At 41.7% G+C, this 8556-nt stretch overlaps 1 pseudogene; it reads right to left on the reverse strand.

Moving 5' to 3' along the window:
- Positions 1–619: 619 nt before the first annotated feature.
- On the reverse strand, positions 620–1607 carry LOC125344601 (annotated as a pseudogene).
- Between the last annotated feature and the right edge of the window lie 6949 nt (positions 1608–8556).

Below are 8556 nucleotides of genomic sequence, written 5' to 3' on the forward strand. Positions count from 1 at the left end.
CAACACAATGAAAAGCGGCACTAACTAGCTTAGATTAGTAACAGATGATGCTGGTGGGAAAAACTTGTATTCTAGAGCCTTTATAAATAAAATCCCCGTTAGTGTTTGCATTATCAGCTAAAAGGTTAGTTCACATGTGGTAGAATGAGGACTTATGCAAGGTATTAATATGCATACAGCATTATACTATGAAAACAAGTGCAGTCTAGTTAGAACACCAACTGGACTCTAAATTATACACACCTTAATGACAAGACTCCCCACACTTGTGGATGTAAAACATTTAATTTAAAAATGTTGACACTACAATATATAAAATAGCTATTATAAATGCACATAGTGTATTCTTTTTTTTTTTTTTTTTTTTTTTTTTTTTGTTTTTTGCCAGTCCTGGGCCTTGGACTCAGGGCCTGAGCACTGTCCCTGGCTTCTTCCCGCTCAAGGCTAGCACTCTGCCACTTGAGCCACAGCGCCGCTTCTGGCCGTTTTCTGTATATGTGGTGCTGGGGAATCGAACCTAGGGCCTCGTGTATCCGAGGCAGGCACTCTTGCCACTAGGCTATATCCCCAGCCCGCACATAGTGTATTCTATAGCTGCCAGGTTTACTTTTTTTTTTTCTTAAGGAAACTGTAAGTTACACTGTGGTTAAGACTTGTATCTTCACCCTTGAAAAAGCCCACATTCTTCACAGTGATGTATGGTCAGACTTAACAGCCCCAATTGTTAAACACTTGGATCAAGTCATAACCAGTTTTATTGCAAAAGGACCCTGTACACATTTATCAACTCTAGTACCTTAATAGCTACCCAACAAGTCATTAACATACAGAAACATGCATCATGAGAAGCAAGAAGTATCACCCATCCCTTCTGCATATTAGCAACTTGTCACTCCTGAGCCCAGTGCGCACCACTGAGATCTGTGAACAGTCACTTTCCCATTCATCCTGAGTGAAAGATGGAATGACTTAAGTACAAATGCAACATATTATAAAACAATTTCTTACAAAAAAAGTCACAAATTAAACCAAAGTATTTTACAGAATTTACTACAAAACGCCATAAAACTGCCTTCACTTAAGCTCTCTCTCCCCGTATCCGGCGAGCCAACTGGATGTCTTTGGGCATGATGGTGACTCTCTTGCGTGGATGGCACACAGATTGGTATCTTCAAACAAACCCACCAGGTATGCTTCACTAGCCTCCTGAAGCGCACCGATGGCAGCACTCTGAAACCTCAGGTCTGTCTTAAAATCCTGAGCGATCTCTCTCACCAACCTCTGGAAAGGCAGCTTCCGGATGAGCAGCTCAGTGGATTTCTGGTAACGACGAATCTCTCGAAGAGCCACAGTGCCGGGCCTGTAGCGATGGGGCTTCTTCACCCCGCCGGTAGAGGGCGCGCTTTTCCGGGCAGCCTTGGTGGCCAGCTGCTTGCGCGGGGCCTTCCCACCGGTGGATTTACGAGCAGTCTGCTTGGTTCGAGCCATTTTCTCTCACCCAAAGCCGAAGTCTCGGGGCCGCTCCTCGGACCACCGCGCCGCCGCTGTTCCTCAGTGAAGAGGTGCAGTTGGCGAGCTCAGGGACGATAGTATCCCAACGAACGACCAAACCGTTTTATTCTCAGAAGGTTTACTCCCTGATATACAGCTGCCTACCCCCTTCGTAAGTGCAGGTCCTAAATGAGCTTTTTTCTCTGTTCCCTCACCACAATCCAGATTCTTTTCGGGAGTTACCAGTACAGTAACCATACCAGGAAGTACTTAATTTATTAAGCTACTGCTTTTCTTAATCTCAGTGGAGATCTTTACTGATAAACAGCTACTTACGCAGCATGTTCATGTCGTTCCTAAATGAGCTTTTATCTCTCTGCCCTCACCACAAACAATATTCTTCGGAGGAGTTCCCAGTACATTATCCTTTCCCCTGTGTAATTACCTTAACAAGCTCCAGCTGGTTTTTATACTCAGAAGGTTTACTCCCTGATATACAGCTGCCTACCCCTTTCGTAAGTGCAGGTCCTAAATGAGCTTTTTTCTCTGTTCCCTCACCACAATCCAGATTCTTTTGGGAGTTACCAGTACAGTAACCATACCAGGAAGTACTGAATTTATTAAGCTACTGCTTTTCTTAATCTCAGTGGAGATATTTACTGATAAACAGCTACCTACGCAGCATGTTCATGTCGTTCCTAAATGAGCTTTTATCTTCTGCCCTCACCACAAATCAGATTCTTCTGAGGAGTTCCCAGTACATTATACTTTCCCCTGTGTAATTACCTTAACAAGCTACCGCTGTTTTTATTCTCAGAAGGTTTACTCCCTGATATACAGCTGCCTACCCCCTTCGTAAGTGCAGGTCCTAAATGAGCTTTTTTCTCTGTTCCCTCACCACAATCCAGATTATTTTGGGGAGTTACCAGTACAGTAACCATACCAGGAAGTACTTAATTTATTAAGCTACTGCTTTTTTTAATCTCTGTGGAGATATTTAATGATAAACAGCTACCTACGCAGCATGTTCATGTCGTTCCTAAATGAGCTTTTATCTCTCTGCCCTCACCACAAATCAGATTCTTCTGAGGAGTTCCCAGTACATTATCCTTTCCCCTGTGTAATTACCTTAACAAGCTCCAGCTGTTTTTATTCTCAGAAGGTTTACTCCCTGATATACAGCTGCCTACCCGCTTCCTAAGTGCAGGTCCTAAATGAGGTTTTTTCTCTGTTCCCTCACCAAAATCCAGATTCTTTTGGGGAGTTACCAGTACAGTAACCATACCAGGAAGTACTTAATTTATAAAGCTACTGCTTTTCTTAATCTCAGTGGAGATATTTACTGATAAACAGCTACCTACGCAGCATGTTCATGTCGTTCATAATGAGCTTTTATCTCTCTGCCCTCACCACAAACAAGATTCTTCTGAGGAGTTCCCAGTACATTATCCTTTCACCTGTGTAATTACCTTAACAAGCTCCTGCTGTTTTTATTCTCAGAAGGTTTACTCCCTGATATACAGCTGCCTACCGCCTTCGTAAGTGCAGGTCTTAAATGAGCTTTTTTCTCTGTTCTCTCACCACAATCCAGATTCTTTTGGGGAGTTACCAGTACAGTAACCATACCAGGAAGTACTTAATTTATTAAGCTACTGCTTTTCTTAATCTCAGTGGAGATATTTACTGATAAACAGCTACCTACGCAGCATGTTCATGTCGTTCCTAAATGAGCTTTTATCTCTCTGCCCTCACCACAAATCAGATTCTTCTGAGGAGTTCCCAGTACATTATCCTTTCCCCTGTGTAATTACCTTAACAAGCTCCAGCTGTTTTTATTCTCAGAAGGTTTACTCCCTGATATACAGCTGCCTACCCCCTTCGTAGGTGCAGGTCCTAAATGAGCTTTTTTCTCTGTTCCCTCACCCCAATCCAGATTCTTTTGGGGAGTTACCAGTACAGTAACCATACAGGAAGTACTTAATTTTATTAAGCTACTGCTTTTCTTAATCTCAGTGGAGATATTTACTGATAAACAGCTACCTACGCAGCATGTTCATGTCGTTCCTTAATGAGCTTTTATCTCTCTGCCCTCACCACAAACAAGATTCTTCTGAGGAGTTCCCAGTACATTATCCTTTCCCCTGTGTAATTACCTTAACAAGCTCCAGCTGTTTTTATTCTCAGAAGGTTTACTCCGTGATATACAGCGGCCTACCCCCTTCGTAAGTGCAGGTCCTAAATGAGCTTTTTTCTCTGTTCCCTCACCACAATCCAGATTCTTTTGGGGAGTTACCAGTACAGTAACCATACCCGGAAGTATTTAATTTATTAAGCTACTGCTTTACTTAATCTCAGTGGAGATATTTACTGATAAACAGCTACCTACGCAGCATGTTCATGTCGTTCCTAAATGAGCTGTTATCTCTCTGCCCTCACCACAAATCAGATTCTTCTGAGGAGTTCCCAGTACATTATCCTTTCCCCTGTGTAATTACCTTAACAAGCTACCGCTGTTTTTATTCTCAGAAGGTTTACTCCCTGATATACAGCTGCCTACCCCCTTCGTAAGTGCAGGTCCTAAATGAGCTTTTTTCTCTGTTCCCTCACCACAATCCAGATTATTTTGGGGAGGTTACCAGTACAGTAACCATACCAGGAAGTACTTAATTTATTAAGCTACTGCTTTTTTTAATCTCTGTGGAGATATTTAATGATAAACAGCTACCTACGCAGCATGTTCATGTCGTTCCTAATGAGCGTTTATCTCTCTGCCCTCACCACAAATCAGATTCTTCTGAGGAGTTCCCAGTACATTATCCTTTCCCCTGTGTAATTACCTTAACAAGCTCCAGCTGTTTTTAATCTCAGAAGGTTTACTCCCTGATATACAGCTGCCTACCCCCTTCGTAAGTGCAGGTCCTAAATGAGCTTTTTTCTCTGTTCCCTCACCACAATCCAGATTCTTTTGGGGAGTTACCAGTACAGTAACCATACCAGGAAGTACTTAATTTATTAAGCTACTGCTTTTCTTAATCTCAGTGGAAATATTTATTGATTAACAGCTACCTATGCAGCATGTTCATGTCGTTCCTAAATGAGCTTTTTATCTCTCTGCCCTCACCACAAATCAGATTCTTCTGAGGAGTTCCCAGTACATTATCCTTTCCCTGTGTAATTACCTTAACAAGCTCCAGCTGTTTTTATTCTCAGAAGGTTTACTCCCTGATATACAGCTGCCTACCGCCTTCGTAAGTGCAGGTCTTAAATGAGCTTTTTTCTCTGTTCTCTCACCACAATCCAGATTCTTTTGGGGAGTTACCAGTACAGTAACCATACCAGGAAGTACTTAATTTATTAAGCTACTGCTTTTCTTAATCTCAGAGGAGATATTTACTGATAAACAGCTACCTACGCAGCATGTTCATGTCGTTCCTAAATGAGCTTTTATCTCTCTGCCCTCACCACAAATCAGATTCTTCTGAGGAGTTCCCAGTACATTATCCTTTCCCCTGTGTAATTACCTTAACAAGCTCCAGCTGTTTTTATTCTCAGAAGGTTTACTCCCTGATACACAGCTGCCTACCCCCCTTCGTAGGTGCAGGTCCTAAATGAGCTTTTTTCTCTGTTCCCTCACCCCAATCCAGATTCTTTTGGGGAAGTTACCAGTACAGTAACCATACCAGGAAGTACTTAATTTATTAAGCTACTGCTTTTCTTAATCTCAGTGGAGATATTTACTGATAAACAGCTACCTACGCAGCATATTCATGTCGTTCCTTAATGAGCTTTTATCTCTCTGCCCTCACCACAAACAAGATTCTTCTGAGGAGTTCCAGTACATTATCCTTTCCCCTGTGTAATTACCTTAACAAGCTCCAGCTGTTTTTATTCTCAGAAGGTTTACTCCGTGATATACAGGCTGCCTACCCCCTTCGTAAGTGCAGGTCCTAAATGAGCTTTTTTTCTCTGTTCCCTCACCACAATCCAGATTCTTTTGGGGAGTTACCAGTACAGTAAACCATACCAGGAAGTACTTAATTTATTAAGCTACTGCTTTTCTTAATCTCAGTGGAGATATTTACTGATAAACAGCTACCTACGCAGCATGTACATGTCGTTCCTAAATGAGCTGTTATCTCTCTGCCCTCACCACAAATCAGATTCTTCTGAGGAGTTCCCAGTACATTATCCCTTTCCCCTGTGTAATTACCTTAACAAGCTCCAGCTGTTTTTATTCTCAGAAGGTTTACTCCCTGATTTACAGCTGCCTACCCCCTTCGTAAGTGCAGGTCCTAAATGAGCTTTTTTCTCTGTTCCTCACCACAATCCAGATTCTTTTGGGGAGTTACCAGTACAGTAACCATACCAGGAAGTATTTAATTTATTAAGCTACTGCTTTTCTTAATCTCAGTGGAGATATTTACTGATAAACAGCTACCTACGCAGCATGTTCATGTCGTTCCTAAATGAGCTTTTATCTCTCTGCCCTCACCACAAATCAGATTCTTCTGAGGAGTTCAAAGTACATTATCCTTTCCCCTGTGTAATTACCTTAACAATCTCCAGGTGTTTTTATTCTCAGAAGGTTTACTCCCTGATATACAGCTGCCTACCCCCTTCGTAAGTGCAGGTCCTAAATGAGCTTTTTTCTCTGTTCCCTCACCACAATCCTGATTCTTTTGGGGAGTTACCAGTACAGTAACCATACCAGGAAGTACTTAATTTATTAAGCTACTGCTTTCTTAATCTCAGTGGAGATATTTACTGATAAACAGCTACCTACGCAGCATGTTCATGTCGTTCCTAAATGAGCTTTTATCTCTCTGCCCTCACCACAAATCAGATTCTTCTGAGGAGTTCCCAGTACATTATCCTTTCCCCTGTGTAATTACCTTAACAAGCTCCAGCTGTTTTTATTCTCAGAAGGTTTACTCCCTGATATACAGCTGCCTACCCCCTTCGTAAGTGCAGGTCCTAAATGAGCTTTTTTCTCTGTTCCCTCACCACAATCCAGATTCTTTTGGGGAGTTACCAGTACAGTAACCATACAGGAAGTACTTAATTCATTAAGCTACTGCTTTTCTTAATCTCAGTGGAGATATTTACTGATAAACAGCTACCTACGCAGCATGTTCATGTCGTTCCTAAATGAGCTTTTATCTCTCTGACCTCACCACAAATCAGATTCTTCTGAGGAGTTCCCAGTACATTATCCATTCCCCTGTGTAATTACCTTAACAAGCTCCAGCTGTTTTTATTCTCAGAAGGTTTACTCCCTGATATACAGCTGCCTACCCCCTTCGTAAGTGCAGGTCCTAAATGAGCTTTTTTCTCTGTTCCCTCACCACAATCCACATTCTCTTGGGGAGTTACCAGTACAGTAACCATACCAGGAAGTACTTAATTAATTAAGCTACTGCTTTTCTTAATCTCAGTGGAGATATTTACTGATAAACAGCTACCTACACAGCATGTTCATGTCGTTCCGAAATGAGCTTTTATCTCTCTCCCCTCACCACAAATCAGATTCTTCTGTGGAGTTCAAAGTGATTATCCTTTCCCCTGTGTAATTACCTTAACAATCTCCAGGTGTTTTTATTCTCAGAAGTTTTACTCCGTGATATACAGCTGCCTACCCCCTTCGTAAGTGCAGGTCCTAAATGAGCTTTTTTCTCTGTTCCCTCACCACAATCCAGATTCTTTTGGGGAGTTACCAGTACAGTAACCATACCAGGAAGTAGTTAATTTAATAAGCTACTGCTTTTCTTAATCTCAGTGGAGATATTTACTGATAAACAGCTACCTACGCAGCATGTTCATGTCGTTCCTAAATGAGCTTTTATCTCTCAGCCCTCACCACAAATCATATTCTTCTGAGGAGTTCCCAGTACATTATCCTTTCCCCTGTGTAATTACCTTAACAAGCTCCAGCTGTTTTTATTCTCAGAAGGTTTACTCCCTGATATACAGCTGCCTAACCCCTTCGTAAGTGCAGGTCCTAAATGAGCTTTTTTCTCTGTTCCCTCACCACAATCCAGATCTTTTGGGGAGTTACCAGTACAGTAACCATACCAGGAAGTACTTAATTTACTAAGCTACTGCTTTTCTTAATCTCAGTGGAGATATTTACTGATAAACAGCTACCTACGCAGCATGTTCATGTCGTTCCTAAATGAGCTTTTATCTCGCTGCCCTCACCACAAATCAGATCCTTCTGAGGAGTTCCCAGTACATTATACTTTCCCCTGTGTAATTACCTTAACAAGCTCCAGCTGTTTTTATTCTCAGAAGGTTTACTCCCTGATATACAGCTGCTACCCCCTTAGTAATTGCAGGTCCTAAATGAGCTTTTTTCTCTGTTCCCTCACCACAATCCAGATTCTTTTGGGGAGTTACCAGTACAGTAACCATACCAGGAAGTACTTAATTTATTAAGCTACTGCTTTTCTTAATCTCAGTGGAGATATTACTGATAAACAGCTACCCACGCAGCATGTTCATGTCGTTCCTACATGAGCTTTTATCTCTATGCCCTCACCACAAATCAGATTCTTCTGAGGATTTCCCAGTACATTATCCTTTCCCCTGTGTAATTACCTTAACAAGCTCCAGCTGTTTTTATTCTCAGAAGCTTTACTCCTGATATACAGCTGCCTACCCCCTTCGTAAGTGCAGGTCTTAAATGAGCTTTTTTCTCTGTTCCCTCTCCACAATCCAGATTCTTTTGGGGAGTTACCAGTACAGTTACCATACCAGGAAGTACTTAATTTATTAAGCTACTGCTTTTCTTAATCTCAGTGGTGGTATTTACTGATAAACAGCTACCTACGCAGCATGTTCATGTCGTTCCTAAATGAGCTTTTATCTCTCTGCCCTCACCACAAATCAGATTCTTCTGAGGAATTCCCAGTACATTATCCTTTCCCCTGTGTAATTACCTTAATAAGCTCCAGCTGTTTTTATTCTCAGAAGGTTTACTCCCTGATATACAGCTGCTACCCCACCTTCGTAAGTGCAGGTCCTATATGAGCTCTTTTCTCTGATCCCTCACCAAATCCAGATTCT

The sequence above is a fragment of the Perognathus longimembris genome, unplaced genomic scaffold (assembly GCF_023159225.1).
Source record: "Perognathus longimembris pacificus isolate PPM17 unplaced genomic scaffold, ASM2315922v1 HiC_scaffold_1652, whole genome shotgun sequence".
In the NCBI taxonomy this organism is placed as follows: domain Eukaryota; kingdom Metazoa; phylum Chordata; class Mammalia; order Rodentia; family Heteromyidae; genus Perognathus; species Perognathus longimembris.